A 21048-nucleotide genomic window follows, 5' to 3' on the forward strand; every position below is an offset into this window, starting at 1 on the left:
TTTCGCTTAAATTTAGGTTTGCAAATCTATGAAAATTCGCTAAATTTGTAATCAAGTTTTAAAGATAAACTTTGTATGAAATATAATAAAGAACTTAAGAAACATAAGCTCGAAAGTTCATTCTTTGCAATGCTATTATGTAAATTGTGAGATATATTTTACTTAATTTACCGATATTGCATATTTCGATAGCAAAAAACAAAACACGCGCTAAAATCAGTAATAATAATAGAGATCACGCAGCTCAAGATTGTTTCAAATCAAAAAAACAACCTTAATTTTAAAGATAGAGTCTCGGTACAGAGTTTTGGTACATAGAATAAAAAGTAACGTTTCTATGATTCCTGAAAATTTGATTGGGATCAGAAAAAAATTGTCGAAGTTATTAAAGAAATACTTTTGTATGGGAAAATTCGACCAATTGCTGGTATATCTGGTATCTGGTATATTTTGCACTCAACGGTATATTTTGAATAAATTGTTATACAAATATACCAAATATACCGAATGGTATATTTTTAGTGTTTTTGGTATATTAATTTGGTATATTTTGCGATTAAGGCGGCGCTGTTTTGAATTTATTCCAAATGGGCAGCGAGTATCTCACAGTCGAGCATACTCGACGTTGGCATTCTTTCAGTTTCTCAATATCTTTCAATGTCTCGCATTTTTCTCTGCAACATATTTCTATATTTCCGAACAAGAAACTAATTGCCTAAAATCTTATTAATAAACCAACTTTAAAACCGTTAGAATACTTAAAACATTTGTAGAGAGATTAATAGACCAACCGAGAATAAATTTGCTTAAGCCGAAATTGAAATAAACTCTCAAAAACAGATCAATAGAAATATTTTTGAGCACTTGAAATTGCAATTTGCCAAGTAGCTCTTGGATGCAATTTATGCATCCACATGGAGTCAACGCAGTTTTCTATATTTACTTTGCTTATTCTCCGAAATTGTCCTGCAAACTCTTCAGCTAAACTCTGTGCGTTTCTTTTTGCCCCTCGGCAAATGGTGTGAAATCGCAAATTGATTTCTCGCCAACATCAAAACAAAAAAACAACAAAAAAAAAAACAGCAAATTAAAGAACAAATGAAAATGCAAATAAAAACAAAAGCAGCATACAGAAAAAAAAAACAATTTGCATGTGCAGAGACCAAAAATATGTAAAAAAAAAAGCAGAAACTGAGGAAAAGAGAAGCTGCCGCTGTTGCTCTTTGATTGCAAACAAAAATTAATCAGAAATTCACAAAAAAAAAGCTTGAAATAAAAGAGAAGCAAAGGAGAGAAAAAGGCTGACAGGTTGTTTGGGCTGGCTGACACGCCTCTTCCGCCCACCTCCTCCTACTTTTCGCCTTCCTCTCTTTCACCTCCTTTCGAAATTACAATCTCAATCCCAATCCCAATCCCAACTGCAATTGCATTTTGCTGTACTCAAGTTCCCAACTCTCACTTCACGTTTTTTCATTGTTTTCATTCGCATTTTTTTCTTAATAATTGCCTTCTTTTTATTAAATTTTTGTATGCCGTTTGTTGTTTAAATGCATTTTGCAAAGGTGTTTCATTCAATTTCAATATTGAATGGCATCTTATGAGCAAAGCTTGAGAGCAACATTTGAGATAAGAAAATTCTCCTAACTATTCAAAACCATGCTCGAATCAATCTTTTCTTAAGCATAGATAAATATGAGTATATTTTTAGTATTTAGTTTTTGGTATATAGTTTTTAGTATATAGTTCGAATTTCTGTTGGTCAATAATTTAAGAATATATCTAAAAAAGATGACGACGGTAAAATGTTGAGACTAAATATTATAATAAAATTAAAACATCACTTAATCCCTAAATGTGAAATAAATTTGAATTACTTTCGATTTTGAATACTTGATTCTTTTTTAAATTTGTTTTTAATTAATTTTTTTAAATTTAATAATAAATAATTAAATAATTTAGTAAATGCATTTATTGATTAATGTTTATTAGTTTTTTTTTATTTTGTTTTACTTTTTTACTTGAAAAAAAAACACGATTTTAATATTCTTAAATTTTCATATAGCGAATTCCCTGACGAAAATGTCGATATCTAAAGTGAAAAAAAAAAACATAAACCAGAATATTTTTTATTTTTAATAAAAATAATTGATTAACACTTTAATTAAAGCTAAGGATGATTTTGGAATTATATTTTCAATTCAATTAAATTGAGAGTTTGCAATTGAATTGAATGGGAATAACTTTCTTTGAATTACTTTAAAAATTCCTTTAAGTTTACACTAATTACGAAGGCAAAATAACGTAATGTGGCATGAGTTAGAGGCGTGTGTTGCACGTTGCACGTTGCACGTTGCACGTTGCACGGGGCACGTTGCACTTCCTGGTTGCCTCAATTGCAGGTTCATTGAGATAGCCTCAATGATAGCTTGTCTCTGCGAGAATGTGCATAATATGATATAATGAGAAAAATCAGGCTAAGGATTTGCTTTAGTTCAGCACTAAAATTCTCAATTAGTGCGCTACGAATGATGATCGAAATAATGATTGAGATGATAATGATGATGATGATGATGATGGGAGGCAAATGAGAAAACTGAAACTGAGGCAACATGTGGAATGGGAGAAAAAGGAAGCTTTATTGCGGAGGAAGAGGAGAGAGGAGTGGAGTGGAGAGAGGGGAGGCAATGTGACGCGTTGCATGTTGCACGCTCGCGTTGCACTTCCACTCGACTGCGGATTTGTGGTGCAAATGAAGCTGCCTTCGCTTCACTCTCTTCGCTCTCTTCTCTCCTTTCTCTCTCCCCTTTTCCCTCTTCCCACGCTACGCTGATAATGATAATGATAATGATGAGGCTGATTTAGTCTCGCACACCACACACACACACACACACACATTCAGATTGCGTTGTTGTTGGGTGTGAATTTTCATTTCAATTATGCAAATACGACAAGTGAGTAGAACAAAGCGACACGCCTCTATGCTCCCCTTCCCTCTCCGCACTGCTTCCCCCTCCCTCTGCTCCTGCCCACCATTGTTGCATATGAGCTGCCAAGGGGGGAGGAAAGTAGAGCGGGAGGAGGAACTTTGCCCCACGCCATTTTGTGACAACAATGAGAAAATGCAGGCTGAAAACCGCAGCAATTTGTGGCTGCCGCTCTCGTTGGCTGCCAACAATACACACACACACACACACACATACACATGTAATCTACACACACACACACACACTCACACACACATGCGACTTGACTGCCTGCCACGGAATTTTGCAATTTGTGCATAATAATCATGATAATAATAATCGCACTCACACACACTCATGTATGTGTGTGTGTGTGTATGTGTGTGTGTATGTGTGTTTGCCGCCCCTGGGGCCAGGGCGTTGGCGTTTCGTAAACCAACAACAACAACAGTGATAAAAAAACGAAGAAAAATAAAATACGAGAAAAAAATGTTTGCAAAATGCGGCAAAAAACTGAGTGAAAAAAACAACAACAACAACAACAACGAATGCAAATGGAAACGATATAATGAAAAAACTCACATATGAGATACCCTGTAAAATGTTTAGAACAAAAAATATAGCAGACATATAAGCGAGGCAGAAAGTTTTGATCTAAAGTTGTGATCAAGATATACAAACATGAATTTATAAACATTTTTAGTAAAAAATTCTGATCGTTGTTACAATCAAATAACAATAATAATGATAAAAGCTTTTTCCCCAATTTAATTTAAGCTGAATGGTTTTTTATTGCTATGCTATTATATACTTTCCGAAAAAATCTCAGAAATTGGTAATACAAGAAATGCATTAGAAAAGTCATTAAAATTTTTAGTCATTAAGTCTTCGATTGTTGAAAATTAAAATTAATATTTAGCTGTCAATTTTAATGGAACGTTTTCTTAACTTTTATTTAAACGAATTGAAAACAAAAGTGAGAAAGACTTATTTTGAATAACTCACGATTATGGTCTTTGTACTAAGAATTTTGGAGTAAAAAGGACGTCAAGTTTTCAATAACATTTGATAAAAGACTCACTACACCATACAAAATACTTATCATCGACCTTTGAACCCAGGACTTCCTTTCTGACCTTTCAACGAAAACTCTCAAATCTAGATAGATATAAACTTTAAAGGAATCTCGATGTATTCCACAATTTTGAAACCTAAGTATTAAATCTTGGAACTTGGATTTTTTTAGAATGTTCATAGTTTCAAGAGCACAATATTTAAGATGAATGTTATAGATTTTAGAAATTGGTCTTTTCTTTCAAATGAAAAAACTCAGAAGATTCTTAAATGAAAAGGAAAAAAGAGCTGAATAAAGTTTAAAGTTCTTCTCTCTCGTATTTGAATTACGAAATAATCCAACTAAATAACACAACAAAATTCGAAGAGAAGTTGCTCCGACTTTACAGGGTATGTGTGGAACGCAAAAGAATAAAAACGAAAAAGGAAGTACTCTGTTTATGCGGCATTCGTTGGCTGGTGGGGGCGGCAAGGCGTGGCAGTTTGTGGTTATGTGGCTTCTGTTATGTGTCTGGTTAATTGCGGTGGTTGCTCGCAAACCAACAAAAAAAATAAAGTAGAAAAAAACGAGTTGGAGCAAGGAGAGGGCTGAAGGCAGAAGGCAGTTGGGGGCTGCGTCCTGTTTCCCACTTGTGAGAATTGTGCAATTTTCAATTATTTCTTGCAAGTTTTTTATGCACTCGAAAGAGAGAGAGAGAGAGAGAAAGAGAAAGAGTGGAAGCTGTTGCACAGACTTTGCATAATTATAAGCTGCGATTGCGATTGCGAGTCGGCCAGCCATAAATCATAATTACAATGCGTGTGCGCCTAAAATTATGCAATGGTCTGATTATGCAGTTGCAGCTGGTAGCAGGCAGCAGGCAGAGTTGCCACCTAGAGTTGCCACCCACCAGCAAGCTCACTTAACAAGCTTGCCCCAGCAGAGGATAATGAAAGATTGTCTCTCGTATTTGGGGCAAGTTTTCAAATTCGACCGATGATAACATGCTGGAGTAAAACTCTGAGGAGGGGAAATACTAGTAACTGTAACTGCTACTGTGAGCACAACTCAGATAATCAATGTTCCTGTAGGTGTGTCTTTAATTAAATTTACTATTATTATTATTATTCTCATGAAATAACAAATACTATACAATTCCCTATTGCAATGAAATCAGAAAGAGCAATTTAGAGCAAACTTTTTATTAAAGTATTCACTATTTGAGTTGCTGTAACTGTTACTTTCAATAGAAATTATTGTTTCACCATCACAGTGTTTAAAGCTGTAAATGTTACTTGATTGTGGGTGCGAATGTTAATGTATTCTTATAGTAACTTTTACTAAGAATGCGAGTCTTAATATCGCTTAGCTTAAATAGTAACTGTAAGTGCGACTTGAAAGGTAACTGTTACTGTAACCTGTAACCTACTTAAATTGCTAGTAAGTGAACTAAATAAATGCATTTCAATTCCAATTCAGCATTTAGATTAACTGTGACTGTAACTGTGACTGTAACTGTAACTGTGACTGTGACTGTGACTGTAACTGTGACTGTGACTGTAACTGTGACTGTAACTGTAACTGTAACTGTGACTGTGACTGTAACTGTGACTGTAACTGTGACTGTAACTGTGACTGTAACTGTAACTGTGACTGTAACTGTAACTCTAACTATGACTTCAACGAATATATGCTTTAAGCTACTAAAAACTGTGACTGTGTTACTATTTCCTCTTTAAGATCAATTTTTAAGTGCATCCATTTCTATTTCGAAACTAAGACTTATGAACATGTTCTCTACGAACTTACCTTATGGTATATTTTGTATGCAATGGTATATCGTTAAGCTTGTTGTATATTTTAGTATTTTTGTGATGATTATTAGTTGATATTCCCAACTCGAAATAAGACTTTTATACTCTTGGTATATTTGGTATGTAATGGTATGTCGTAAAACTAAATATATCTTGTGGTATATTTTAGTATTTTGGCGGTTTATTAATTTCATATTTTCATATTTGTGACTACTGTTGATATATTTCCCACTCGAATATAATTAGATGGCAATATAATTTTAATAAATTAGCCGCAGCTCTTTTAAAGTTACCAAAAATGTCATAAGCCATTTAAAATAGTCAAATTTAAAAGCACTTACCAAGTAAAGCAATAAAATGAGGAAACTCCAAGTGCGGGCGAACTGCAAGTAAATTAAGGTGATAATCACGTAATCAGCAAATCAGTTTCACATAATGAAAACAATCAACATTAATTTGTAATCAGTTGCAATTTGGCCCCCAGGAAACAGCTTTTGAAGAGTACAACAAAAAAGTGAATCAAAACGAAATGAATAATAAAAAAAAAAAGTGAAAGAGAGGGGAAAACAGAAAAAGGCGCTAGAAATGAATTTCCAAACGAAAGATCAAAGACGCATTTTCAATTGTTGCCATTTGCCGGCAGCCAAAGTAATTTCCACGGGCCAACAGCAAAGCTCAGAAAAGGGGCTGAGGCTGGGAGGCGTGGGCGTGGGCGTGGCACAAACTGCTTAATATCAAATGTAGCAATTATGAGCGTGTTTTTTTGCGCAAATTTATTCCCTCCCCTTCCCACTTCTCCCTCACTCTCTTCACCAACACCTATCAGAGCTTTATGCATATTTATTCATTTTTTCATTTACACATTTTTTTAATTTCAATTCTGCGTCAAAGCAGCTGTCTCCCTCTCTTTCTCTCTCTTGCTCCCTCGCACAACAATGGGGCGCCAATCCCCGCCCCTCACACACACACTCTCTCTGCAGTATACTTAGCATTTCCTCAGTTTTCTGCTTTCTTTCTGTTTTTATTTTTTTATATGGAAATCAACACACACACACACTTGAAATCTTGTTGTTGTTGTTGTCGTTGTTGTTGCTGCCTGTGTTGTTGATTTTTAATGAAGTACTTTTTCATTATGTGTATATTACTTGTGTAAGCACATATACATATGCACTTGTGCACACATATTTGCCACTCTCCCTCCCCCCATCCACCTCTTACCTCCTCTGTAGGCTCTTCTATATGCAATTTCTTTTCATTTCCTGAGCTGAGCTGCACTTTGTTTTCGTATTCTCTTGCATTTCTCTTAATTTCTATTTTAGTTGTCTTTTCATGCAAATGCCTGTCTGTCTGTCCGTCTGTCTGTCTGTCTGTCTGTCTCTATATACCATATCTATCTCCCCCCTCTCTTCGGCTCATGCTGGACACTTCATAAAATGCAAATGTCTCTGTGCATGCTCCAATTGTTGCTAAGTGAAAGATGGGAATGGCAGCAAGCCATAAGCTAAGATCCCCAACTCTCAACCCAACCCAACTCAACTCAGCTCAACTCAGCTCAACTCATCTCAGACTTTGCGTTGGATTCTGTTCCCAAGCTTTGCTATAATATATTTACTTTAGAGCATCATATTATTATGATATATGTAAATTCTTTTTGAAATAAATTAACTTATATCTATATGCTCTAGCTATATTATTGTCTTTTCTTAATTAAAATCAAAGCAAATCAAATGCAACAAAATTCAACTTAATACAGAGATAGCTTAATAGAGATTATTCTATAGAAATTTAAGTCTATAATTCACAACTTTGTAAACTTTTTTACAATTGCTTAACTAAAGCATTTGATATTATATGGTATATGAAATTCATACTAAAGATTTTATATACTAAATTTATATTATACATTCCGAAAGTTTCTGTTTTTGTCACATACAAATATTTAATATTGTTTACTGCATTCAAAGTATATAAAATATAACAAGTTAAGCGATTAACTATAAAAACGATTAGCACTCTATGTTTAACCATTTACCATTACATATAAAATATACCATATACTTTTACTACACATTAATAAATAGCAAAATTCATAAAAGATACCACAAAGTATATTATCGTAGAGTAGTATTTTTTTATGTAATGACATATGACTACATAAATACATTATTTTTATTATTATTAGCAGTAAGAGATCATACATTTAAAATTAAACTATTATTTGCAAAAATACTAAAATATACCATCTGGTTGTTTACCCACTACATACAAATAATACTACTCCTTGATTTTTTTTTTCGTGTGCAAATACTACTTTATTGTATTTTGTATATGGAATGGTATATCGTAAAGCCACTCGATGGTATTTTTTGTATGTTTAACTTAATATACCTTTTAACTACAAAATTGATTAGCTCTTTATTTATTTTATGGTATATCGTTATTGCTAAATATACCTTGTCTAAATTTTAAGTTTTTGTTTAAGTACTGAGAATAAAGAGCTGCATAATCAGAGTCGAAATAGGAACTCTAGTAAAATAAATGGTTAATTATAAGTTAACTACAAATAACTAAAAAATAAATATTCTAAATACATCAATTGCTCTACAACTTTAAACACCCTCAATTAATGATTTAAAAGCTTGTCCCCAATGCATTTGCTTTGTTATTGTCTCTCTCGCATGAGTCATGCCACATGCGGCATGTTCGATGTGATCTTTTTTTGCCTCACATCTTCTTCCTGCGAGTTTCATTTGTTTTGCAAAAAAATAATAAAGAAATACGAAAAAAGAGGATAAGATTGAGGAAGTTGGAAAAGAAAGAGCAAGAGGAAGGGGAAAAAAGAAGATTTTTGGCATTCTTCTGTCAAAATATTTACACAACAGTTGTCAGCTGGCTGGCTGGCTGGCTGGCTGGCTGGCTGGATGTGGTGTGGTGTGGTGTGAACGAAACCGACAGGACGAAGGACATTCCATTGTGAAGCGAAACAGACACTCGACGTTCGCTCTAAATGGGATCATCATCATCGGGATCATCATCATCATCGTGATCGTAGCCACTGTCACTTTGTTCCTTCAATTACTTGTAATTATATTATTTGCTGAGCAAACAACAATGAGAGCCACGCCCACTCACAAGGATTTTGCGACTGCCTTTTCCTGTTAAGATCCTTTTTTGGCCAAGAAGTGGCAATGTAAACAAAATAAGACTTGGCCAAATATTATAACAAGAGCGAGAAACCAAAGCAGATTAGCAGACCTGATGTGTGAACCTCGAACTGAAACTGGTCAAGAAAATGCCGCATTCAAGTGGCAACAACAACAACAACAATAACAATTATGAGAGCAGTTGTTGCCACAGCTCAGAGTTCAGTATAAACAATGAGTAGGAGAATGAGATTTGAATTGGGATTTGGATTTGAGCCGAAGATGAAGCTGTTGCTGTTGCTGTTGCTGTGAAGTGGGCAATTGACATTTGCCTGGAGCAACAGCAACGTCAACAGCAGCTGAAGCTGAAGCTGAAGTAGAAGTTGAAACTATTCTCTTCTCTAATTTTGTAGTAGTCTAATCCTTTTACTTCTAATTAGGCCTTTCAATACAGACCTTTTCACAACAAGACAGTTTCAACTGTCTGTTACAATGAGACATTGAAATTACTTTTGATTACAAATACAATTATTTAGCATCATAATAAAGCTGAAGAATTGTAAGAACTTAAGATCTGTTGCTGATCTATTGATTTAGAAATTTGCGCTACAAACGAATGTTGAACATCATTGAAGTATTCAAGAGGTGAGACGATGTCAGACTCTAGTAGTATATCAATATACTAAATATAGCCTTTCATATTATTTAAATCTATTAATTTGGTTTATTTTTCGATTTTATTTGCACCACAAATAAATGTTAATCTTCATTAACTTATTCTCTAAGCGCATTAATAATTTGATGGAGTTTTGAATAATTTGAAGCATCATAAGTTTATTAAGATTTGGAAATGCTTTCCGGACTAAACTTAAATATCTTTTTATAAATTATAATATTGTTTTAAGTGGGATTAATTATCGTAACAAAATTATGATTTTAAATGATTTTCATACTAAATATAAATATAATACTATATAGTCTTATTATAAAGTTCAATAATTTTGTTTTTGTTTCAAAATAAGTTTGCATTAAATTGTATTAACTTACTTAATAAATGTACCTCTTATTGAATGATTTTGAATTATTAAAAGTTTATTATGAAATTAAGCGACTTTCATAGATATCTACAATATCTTGTTATTTATTATAATAATATATATTACTTATTAGTATCTTATTGAGAGATAATTTTTCGATACAAAAAGATATGTAATTTCTTTGGGATATGAATTATGTTAACTACTAATTTTGACTTAATTTAGAATATTCTTAATGTTTGTTTTTAATAACTTTTTTAAATAATATTAAGGTTTAGCTTAACTCGACTCTTTTTCAATTCTAATATTGACCTCTTTTTATTGCATAATACTAAATTATAATAAATAATTTGTGACTAGTTAATGAATATTGTGTTTAAAGTTTGAGCTGCAAATATGCATTCTTAGAGTTCCTTAATAACTAAGCGTGTTCGAAATTATAATAATATAATATAATAATCATATTATATGATAATATTAAATCATATTATATGATTTACTTATACAAAATATAAATACATAAGTTATTAATATATGTAGATATTTAAATAAGTTGACATATTGTATATTGAAGAGTTTTTGATGTTCTTTTTTGTTCTTATTTCTATTTCAATTGTTTTTTTATTATTTATTTATACAAAACCTAAATAAAATTGTAATATAGATATTTTACTTAGTTAATGTTCTGTTTTTCTTTTTAGTTTTCATTTCTATTTCAATAGTTTTCTTTTTATTTGCTTTATTATTTTTATGTCATTGCTGATTTAATATTTTGTTTTTAGGTTAATTATTATTGTTGGTGTCTTTATTTTCTTCATTTTATATATGTAATTTATTTTATATTTATTTTCACATCTACTCCGCATTCTTTTATTATTTACGTATAATTTTATATCTACTCTTCATTTTTTTATTATTACTTCATGGCTGATTTAGGTTTTTATTTTTATTTGAATTATTATTGTATGTCCTTTTAATTCTTGTTATATTTTGGTGTTCAGTTTTTCTCCTCCTTTCTTTACAAGTCTCGTCTTCAATTTCACCATTTTCTTCGCTTTCTATCTCTGCTCTGCTCCCGTTAGTGAAACACTTTTCGATATGCACTTATAGCCCAATTAATTGCATGATTAACGTCAATCAGCAATTGCCTTGCCTCATCCTCGCTGTTGCACGTTGCAAGCAACTTGTAAGTGCTCTGGATGAGATATCAGGCAGTCAGTCTGGCAGTCTGTCAGTCTGGCAAGGAAAACCTATGGGATGCGATGCAATGCAACACGATGATCCACTTGAAATTTTCCACATTTCACATAGAAAATAATACAAGGAGAAAAAAGAACATTCGACTTGAATCGAATCGAGGCTCAACTTGACATGCTCCTCGCTCTCTTTCACTCTTTCGCTCTCTTTCTCTATGCTCTGTTCTGTGTCGACACAGGTGCGGATGGCTCAGCAGGTTTTTCCTGGCAACGTTTATAGAATTTGTCGTTGTTTTTTCCTGCCACTCCAGGCGAGAACGGGAGAACGAGAGAACGAGAGAACGAAAGAAAAACGAGCCTTAAGCGTGACTAAAGCGTTTCTCCTAACAAGCCGTTAACGAGCACTTCTCGTCTCGACCTGTCTCAGGTCTCAGGTCTCTCACATGTGGCGTGGCAATCGCAAGTTTAATTGGTAAAATGGTTCATTTAGCAGTCAGAACCAATTATGAGACACACACACACACACACACACACACACACTGCTGTAAAAACAATTACAACACTTTTTCAACTTTATTTTTCTCACCTTTTTTTTGGCATTTGTTTTTTCCACCTGCATTGTTTGTCTTTTAACGAGCCAAACTGGGAAAATACACAAAAAAAAAATTGTGCTGAGCCGCGAAAATGGGTTCTCAAGTGGCTTTTTGAAAACAACTACCGCTTGGGCGGCAAGTGCCACGCCCCCCTTTCTCACTCACTCACTCACGCCTTGCCACACGAAAGTCAAGTGCCTCCATAGAAACACACATGTGCATTAACTTCATGTTGCCGAAGTTAACGCCTTCCATTGGCAATTTACTCACGCAGCTGAATAACCAAAGATTTTTTTTATCAATTTTTGAAATTATCTTTGGATACTTAATTAGTGAAGTTATATAGAAATTATGATAATCATGTGATGAACAGACACAAAGTTGATCAATACTCTAAACTAGTTTCAATTTCACAGATTGCAGAGATCTTTAAAGATGAATCAGTTATTAGATGAATCTAACTTTTAGTCAGACAATTGTAAAATTCTTTTTCTTTAAGTATCTTTTGCAAAGGATTAAATATTTTGAGAAAACAAGTAACTTTTCATTGTATAGCGATTGATTTAACTAAAAGTAGTTTTTTTATATTAAGAGATGACTCAGTGAATGCTAGCTTAAAGATTAATGCTTTTTAAAATATATGTATGTACATATATATTAATTTTATAAATTCATTTCATAAAATCATTCGGATTTTGATGTTAATTCAGAGAATGGATTTTGAGGAATGAATTCATGTTCTATAAACATTCAATTTATTGAGAAAATTATTTATATTCAGATGTCATCAAATAAATGTAATCTTAGTCAAGTTAGGTGTATTTATTCAAATTCTCAACTACTTTACAAATTTTATTGCTAGCTTTAATTGAGAATGTACATTTCTGAATGCTGGCAATAAGATTAATACCTATGTATGTATTTCAGAAATCATTTTGGGAAGGAAGAAAAATAGAGTAGGGAATTTCCAAATGCGCTGAAGTATATATTGATTCTGGAATTAACTTAATTCTGTTATAATTCAGATAGTTTCGCTGATTGAGAAATTGAGAATTGAATATAAGTTTTGATAAAAAACAACAGTGAATAAGATTCAATTTTGTGCAACTTAATTTAGTTATTTGAGCAATATTATTTATGTGTTTTGAATGTAGTATATAATCGATATACCAAATATAGGCTTTGGTATATTTAAATGTTATTTCGGCACATATTTGGTATAGTTTTGTGGAATATATTTTTTAAAAATCGAAAGCGGGTATTTTAAATGTAGAGCAATATTGATATATCAAATGAATTTGGTATACTTTAGTATTTTCTGGTATATATTTTTGAAATATATAATATGTACAAAATGATTTTGTTTTATTTATTTACAGTCGAAACTTTGTTTTTGTAGAATACGGTATTGAAAATGTTTAGCGGGCATCTCACAGTCGAATACGTACGGTATATTTCAGTATTTTAGCGGTATATAACACATTCGGTATATTTGTTGAATATTGTATTGTTTAATTGTATTGTTTAATTGTCAGTTTCAGCAAATATGAAAAGTTTACAAGGAAATGTGAAATGATCTATGGATGATTGAGAGATACAAAACTATAGCAAACTATAGTTGGATGCTTTTAGTAATTGGTAGGCAGCTACACTGAGAGGAGGAATGCAACGTGTGGCATGTGGCATTCATTAGAATTATGCGGACAAAATGGGTTGATGGCAACCAGCGCGCGAGCCTCTCAAAGGAAATCAACATATTTTAACATTAATTTGCGATGCGACGAGGCAAACGGAACGAGTTAAAAGTTGCTCGCATTAACATGCAACAACAACAACAAGCTGAAGCCGGAAAAACTGCGAGGAAATTCACACAAAAAAAAAAAAGCGGAAAAAAAATGTAAACGGATAAAGTGCCGAGAGAGAGAGGGAAAGAGAAAGAAAGAGCGTATGTGCTCGTCGAGGCGATGAAATATAATAATGAGGACACACACACACACATACCTGCACACCTCCCTCTACACACACACACACCACACACACACACATACAGTAGCAGCTCGTTAGCAGCGACGACGCCGACGCACCTTGCACCGAAATGGAGTATTAAAAATTATGCAAATGAATTCGTGGATTCGCATTCGCCCAGCTCAGCGTCGCCTCCTTCTCCCCCTCTTTCCTTCCCCTCTTGCTCCTTTCTCCCTTCTCCTCTTCTTCTTCTTCTTCTTCAGTTGTCCTTCAGCCCAAACCAAATGCGCGGAAATTAAGCGCATGTAGAAGAGAAGCAGAGTGAAAAAAAAAACGCTGCAGACATTATGAATGTTGTAAATTAATTTCAGACTCGTTATTGCTCTCTCTTTCTCTTGCTTGCTGTCTCGCTCTTCACTTGAAAAGACACGAGCCAAGCTAAGCAGCAGCATGCACTAAAAGGGAGGGAGCACCAAGTGGGCAGGGGATGGGGGATGGGGGGATGGGGGTTGGGGTAGGCACTGGACAAATGCGTAAAAACAATTACGCTTTAATTGCAATGATTTCCCCCAGCAGCAGCAACAGCAAAAGCAGCAGAAGCAGAAGCAGAAGCAAAGCGCGCGCCAACGAAAATTGAGCTAAAAAACGAAAGAATAGAAAACAAGACGCGAGTTGCATTTGCGCGCAACTAGAGAGCGGGAAGGGGGAGGCAACACTGCTCTGCTGGGGGGTGGCAATGTATTATTTTTTTTCCTGCAAGTTATGGCTGCTGCCGAAGGTAGTCAGCGAATGCGGAGCTTTATCCGAAAAACCAGGTGACAACAACACTGCAGCGACAGTGGGGAGAAAAGCAAACGGAAATAACGCAAATAACTGCAATTTCAGATATTCAAATATTGAATAAGGTAAACAATAATAAATGCAAGTAATAAACAGACAAAGAACAACTTTCAAGAACAAATTAAGCTCAACACAAATGTTATATGTTAATTATATCACCAGCTTTCCATTTGTCCATTTTGGTTATTATAAAAGAAAAATGTATTGAATATTGCAAAATTGAATTTTTCCTAAACATTTTTTACTTTACTCCTAATTCAATAAAATCTGAATTGGAGTGCAATGTTGAGCCATATTTTAATTCGTTTTTCATAGGGTAGAAGGGTATTGTACCTGTAACAGGCAGAAGGAGGCATCTCCGTCCCTATAAAATATATATGCATATATATTCTTGATCAGCGTCAACAGCCGAGATGATATAACCATGTCCATCTGTCTGTCTGTCCGTCCGTATATATGATCACTTAGATCTTAGAGACTATAGGAAGACTATAAGATATATCATTTATATTCTACAGAACTTGTCATGTTTGCTTGCAAATGTTTGCCACGCCCACTTCCGCCCCCGTAAATCGATAAACATCGAGTAGCACAGTTTTGCTGTTATTCAAGGTGGTTAGCGGGTATCTCAGAGTCGAGCACACTTGACAGTAGCTTCTTTACTTGTTTGTTTTTTCTTTTCTGAATTTATAATTTGTAGCAGATATGTGGATATATTTTTTTTTAATTATCGATTTTTTCTTTCATTAATTATCACATATTGGTTTGAAGATTTTTTTATGATTATTTTTATGTCCTTTTGGAATTACTACAATTGAAATGCAGCAAAATTAGCAAAGTTATTATGGCCAAAAAATCTATAATTCTTCTCATTTGCTATCACATTCAAGGTGTAATTTTTTGTGCACAACTGCACTCATTTTGCCCACTGTGCGCTGACTGCCTTATGGCAATTTTAATTTCGCTTAACGAATTATTAAATCCTTATGAGCAGTGAGTGTCTGTGTGTGTGTGAGTGTTGGGTGTTCGGGTGTGTGTGTGTGTGAGTGTAAGTGTGAGTGTGAGTGTGGTTGAAAATCATATTCACATTCATGCTTGAATGAGTTTTTTCTGCACGCCAGGCACTTGCCTGATCAAAGGACGACACTCTTGAGAAATTATCATAAAAGGATTTGTGGGCAACGCTTGACGCTTCACTCTCTCTCTCTCTCTCTCTCATTCTTTCTCTCTGAATTCCGCTCGGTTCTGTTCCATTCCATTTCGGTTCCCACACCCACATTTTGCCAAAGGTATTGCCATATGGATGCCATATAGACTGGATATACTATACTTTGAATAGAGCGCGCCTCGTCTTTTGTTTCACATCACAATCATCATCAGCTTCACATTTTTTGTGTGTTCGTGTTGTTCTTGTTTGTTTGTTTGTTTGTTTCTTCTTCGAAATTGCAAAATTTGAATAATGCGCAAGTGGCGTGAAAACAATCATATAAAGCATCAAATATTCATATTCATATTCATAAAAAGCATTGACTTTATGCTGATTGCATAATAGGCCGCAGTCACAAGACAAAAAACGAACGAAAAACGAAAAAGAGGAGAGGCCAATGTGTGTGCCATTGACTTTTGCTCCATCCCGTCGATCCACAGATTTCACAGATTGCAATTAGTATAGAAGCCAGAAGCCGAGACGAGACAATTGTCAAATGAGTTGCGGGCTAAATCGGGAATGGAAATTGGAAAAATGCTAAATAAGTAATCAAGCCACGACTCTCGAACAGATTTCTTTCTTTTTCTTCTCAATTCTTGACTTTGAAGTGCATTTAGCATTTAGCATTTAGCATTTAGCATTAAGCATTTGGGTATTTATCGCTGCCTGAATGAATGCATCACATAATGCTTGAATAATCTCACACATTTGCACTCTGAAGTGGCTGCACTTCAATGCAACTCTACCAAAAGGCCCCCTACCAAAAAAAAATGCACCCAAAACCCTAAGCTCAATGTGTTTACTCCTTCTTCTAATATACTCTCTAAGCTCTCATTAACTAAACATTTATTAGCGACTAATTGGCTAGCTTAAACATTTTGAGGCAAGCTCTTGAAAGCTAAAAATTTTACTTAGCAAAAATTATCATCATATCTATGATCTTAATCTTGAAATGTTTGTCGAAAAATAAACAAATAAATATTAATATACAGAGTAAGAATATGAAATGATTATTATAATAATAAGATTATTGAATGAATAGTTTTTTTTTATTTAAAATAAGTTAAGTATTGAATTTATGATCCATAAAATTGTTAGTCACTTTCTTATTGTTTATGAACTATCTTTTTTTTATAGAATAATTATTGTTTAATTGCTTACGAGTTACCAGCATTATGCAGCATTAATTTTGTTTATTAGCATTTACTATCGTTTATCGATAAGTTGCACTTTTAAGATTTCACTAACAAATTAATGGCAAATTAACGAAACTTATGCTATAAAACGCTTTTAAAACTTTTGCAATGAGAAAACTCGTTCGCTTGGCTAGCAAACAAAGTAGTTTGCACAACTTTGATAACTTATCGTTTATCGATAGTAGATTTGAACTGATCACAAGTGACGCTCAATTGTCACCACGCTGGAGCTGCAGCGGCGAATTCGCGAATTTCTGCTGGAGGTTCGTGTCCTGGCTAAGCGCCTGCGGCGGACAAAAAGGTTTCTGCAAACAAAGCGACGCAGCTTTCGCGCAAAGCTTTTTCACGTTTGAAAGGGTTGCAAAGCAAGTGCAACAGTGCGATAGTGTGAGTGTGAGTGTGAGTGAGAGTACGTGTGTTGGATGCTTGGACCACGCTGCGTATGCGTCATGCGCTTAGTTTAATCTGCTTGAATGATTTAATTTCAATGATTTCAATTTAGTTGATTTCCTTGATTTGCTTGTGTATTGCATTTAGCAATTTTCTCGATACACAATCCAGACCGATAAATTCAATTACACTCGCAACCACTCGGGGCAACAGACAACAGCAACAACAACAACAACAACAACTGACGGCAAATATGTCACGGACAGCGACTGTGTCCGCCTTTCTAGCCACTCCCCTTTGCCCTCTCCACTCTTCTCTTCGAGTTAGTTGCGTTTAAGTAGTTGGCCCAAAGTGTATTTAAGCTAAAAGCTTTGGAGTCCACTTGACAATGTGCCAAGTTCTCATTGCTCTTGTTGTTATTGTTGTTCCTCATCTCTTCCTCTTTTACGTCTTCTCATCGTCATCGTCTTATTCCCCGTCTTGTGTTGTTGTTATTGTTGCCGCCCATTGTGACTTGCGTCCTGTTTTTCTGTTGACATTTCGGCCAGCTTCTAATCCGTCTGACAACTCTCCTCTCCCCCCTCTTGCTCTCTCACTCTCTCTCTCTCTCTCTTTCCCATCAAATGGCGACCCCTTTAGCCAAGAGATTCAAGATTTATTTGCACTCAAGCGGCTGCCAAACAACCAGATAATGGGCGTAAACGGGGCTGGAGGAAGGGAACGGGGCGGGGTTCAGACATGTCATGTAACTGACACAACATATTGCCGAAGATTGCAAAGGGAACAGCAATAAATTTGATAAATTAATCGCAGTTAAGCATTTAGATTATCGAACGATGAGCATCGATTAAAAATAATTAAAAATTGAACTCAATTCCTAATTGCTTAATGGAAAAGCATTTAATTTGGTAAAAACAAGAATTGAAGTATAATCATATAAGAAACTAATATTTAAAATATATCGGTTTAAATATATATATATATTTTTATATTCTTTATTTATTTACAATCTATCTATGAAAATAAATACAGATATAATAGGTATATATAATAGTATACGACACTAATGTTATTTGAAAGAGTATAGAAGAGCTGCCATAATTTAATTTAGTTAGCTATACAAGTCGAGCAAATGAAATAAATTTAAATAAATAATCTAGGCTGTCAAAGAAAATGAAAGAACGTTAATAAAGTGATCTAGGATTTCAAAAGCTTCTCTCCTTTATAAAATAAATTAAGCAAGAAAGCTAAATTTCAAAGAATAAAATATGTAAATACAAAAAAAGGAAAAAAAATTAAAAATATGAATGTCAAATTAAATGCATTAAGATTGTAAATAAATAAAAAAAAAAAAAATTTAAATGCATAAAAAATAAATACAACTTAATAAATAAATAAAATATAAATAATAATAGAAATTAAAAAAAAGGCATTTTAAATAAATATTGAGTGCATTAAATATTCTTCAAAAACAAAATATTAGTTGATATTTCGATATATTATCAATTTATTTGCTATCGATATTAATGAATTTATTTATGAATCGCTGCCTTCTAAATAAAGAAAATACTGTTAATATAGACGACATTTGCTGCTGCTTCGATAAATCCAAGAAACTAGTTGTGGGGCAGACAGAGAAGAAGAGAAGGGGCAGCGACAGAAAGCAGAGGCAAGTGGCATAGCAAATGTTGTGCAAAGACAATTTTGCGTGGCATTCAAATTCAAATTCAAAAATTGCTTAACTGCACAATTTGTTGTGCGTGTGTGTGTGTGTGTGTGTGTGTTAATGCTCGCTCGTAATATCGGAAATTTGTAAATGAATTAATGCCGCGGCACAAAGAGGCAGCCGCAATGTTGCTGACTTGCCACAAGTTGCAAAAGGGGATCATCATCAGCTTGGGGCAACAGCGATTTCAATCTATTGATGCTTTTCTTTGCGATGCAAATGAGAAATGGAAAATGCGAAAAATGTGGAAAATGGTAAATTTGTGCTTATGTTGCATAAAGAGGCAATGCTTGCCCCCTTCCCCTTCTCCATTTCCCCCACTCCTGACAGCTGCTTTTTATTGCGGCAAAATTAAATAATTTCGACAGAGGGAGAAAAAAAAGATGGAACCACTTTTATAGGGAACGAGTCTCAATTTGGTTTTCCTTCTATCTATTTCTTCTTTTTTTTGGCAGTTCCCCGAAATTTGCTTATGCACACATAAGAGAGGGAGTGAGAAATGTTGATGAAAAATATATACAACAAACGCAACATCTGTCGACAGGCAAATAAAGAAGCGCGCCTGTGCGTATCTGATAGATACAATGTGCCCAGCGTGTATCTCTCAGATACAATGGCCTTTTATCGACGACAGGCGACAGACAAAAGGATGAAGTGTAAACAGGCGGACGGACGGACAGACAGACAGACAGACAACAAGGATAAGGATATAAGGATATCGATGTGTGAACGTGGATGGAACTCTATGGCAAACATGTCAACCAATTCAATTCATATTCTGACACATTTTGCCCCTGAAGTGGCATGACACGTTGAGGCAAGGCCAATGGCAAACAAGGGTGATAATCATCATCCGCATCATCCACATCATCATCCACTTTATAATTATAATAATATGTAATAATAATCATGATTTTAATCATGATAATTTGATGAGGGCTGCGGGGTTATTATTGGTTTATCATTCGAATCACATGAATCATTCTAACGAGTACTCAAAAAGAAATTCCCGAGCAGAAAATGAGAGAAAAAAGGGAACGTTCGTAATACATGTTTACTTATACATTTTATAGATTTCACAGCGCATATTTAAGCATGTCAAAGTGACAATCTATCTTCAATATGTGTTGGGGAAATCTTAGCTCAACATTTAAGTTTGAAAATTGAACGGTCTTTATAATAAGGTTATAAATTATGGATAACGAGTGTAGAGCTTGAACAATTTAAATTAAAGTTAAACTTGTATGTTCTATTCTATAATGCGACAAACAACTGAAACTTTTATTTATATAATATTACATTAATATTTATATATATTAAATAAAAACAAGTAATAAACAACAAACAAGATATTTATTTTAAAATATAGCAAATTAATATACCTCAAAACTCCTACAAACATGCCAAAACACTACAAATACTTAAAATATATTGAATTAATATAACGCAATAATACTATAAATATACTAATGATAGTACTTTGTATATTGATTACTACATTCTAAATATATCATAGAGTACAAAATATACCAGATTGTTAGCCAAAGCAACTCTTAGTAAGTAGGCTTCTTTGCCTACACAAAAGTATTTCTTAAATAACTTCTAAAATTTTGATCTGATCGCCACCAAACATAACAAGTGCTGTCGAACAAAATTATATCTCTATCTCTTACTAGATGTTTCTACATATGGACAGACAGACAGATGGAACAAAGTTATAATACCCTTCTACCCTAACTTGATAACTAAAAAAAAGTTCCTTAAAGCTGCATCATTTTAGATGTTAAATCTGTTTAATAATTGCTGCATAAAAGAATCAATATTATGTGCTCAACTTTTGCCTCACCAAATCGCGTAGATTAGAAATGTGAAATTTGCACAGTCAACAGGTTGTTTAGTCTCCCATACTTTACACTAAGTACAC

The sequence above is a fragment of the Drosophila sulfurigaster genome, chromosome X (assembly GCF_023558435.1).
Source record: "Drosophila sulfurigaster albostrigata strain 15112-1811.04 chromosome X, ASM2355843v2, whole genome shotgun sequence".
Lineage (NCBI taxonomy): Eukaryota > Metazoa > Arthropoda > Insecta > Diptera > Drosophilidae > Drosophila > Drosophila sulfurigaster.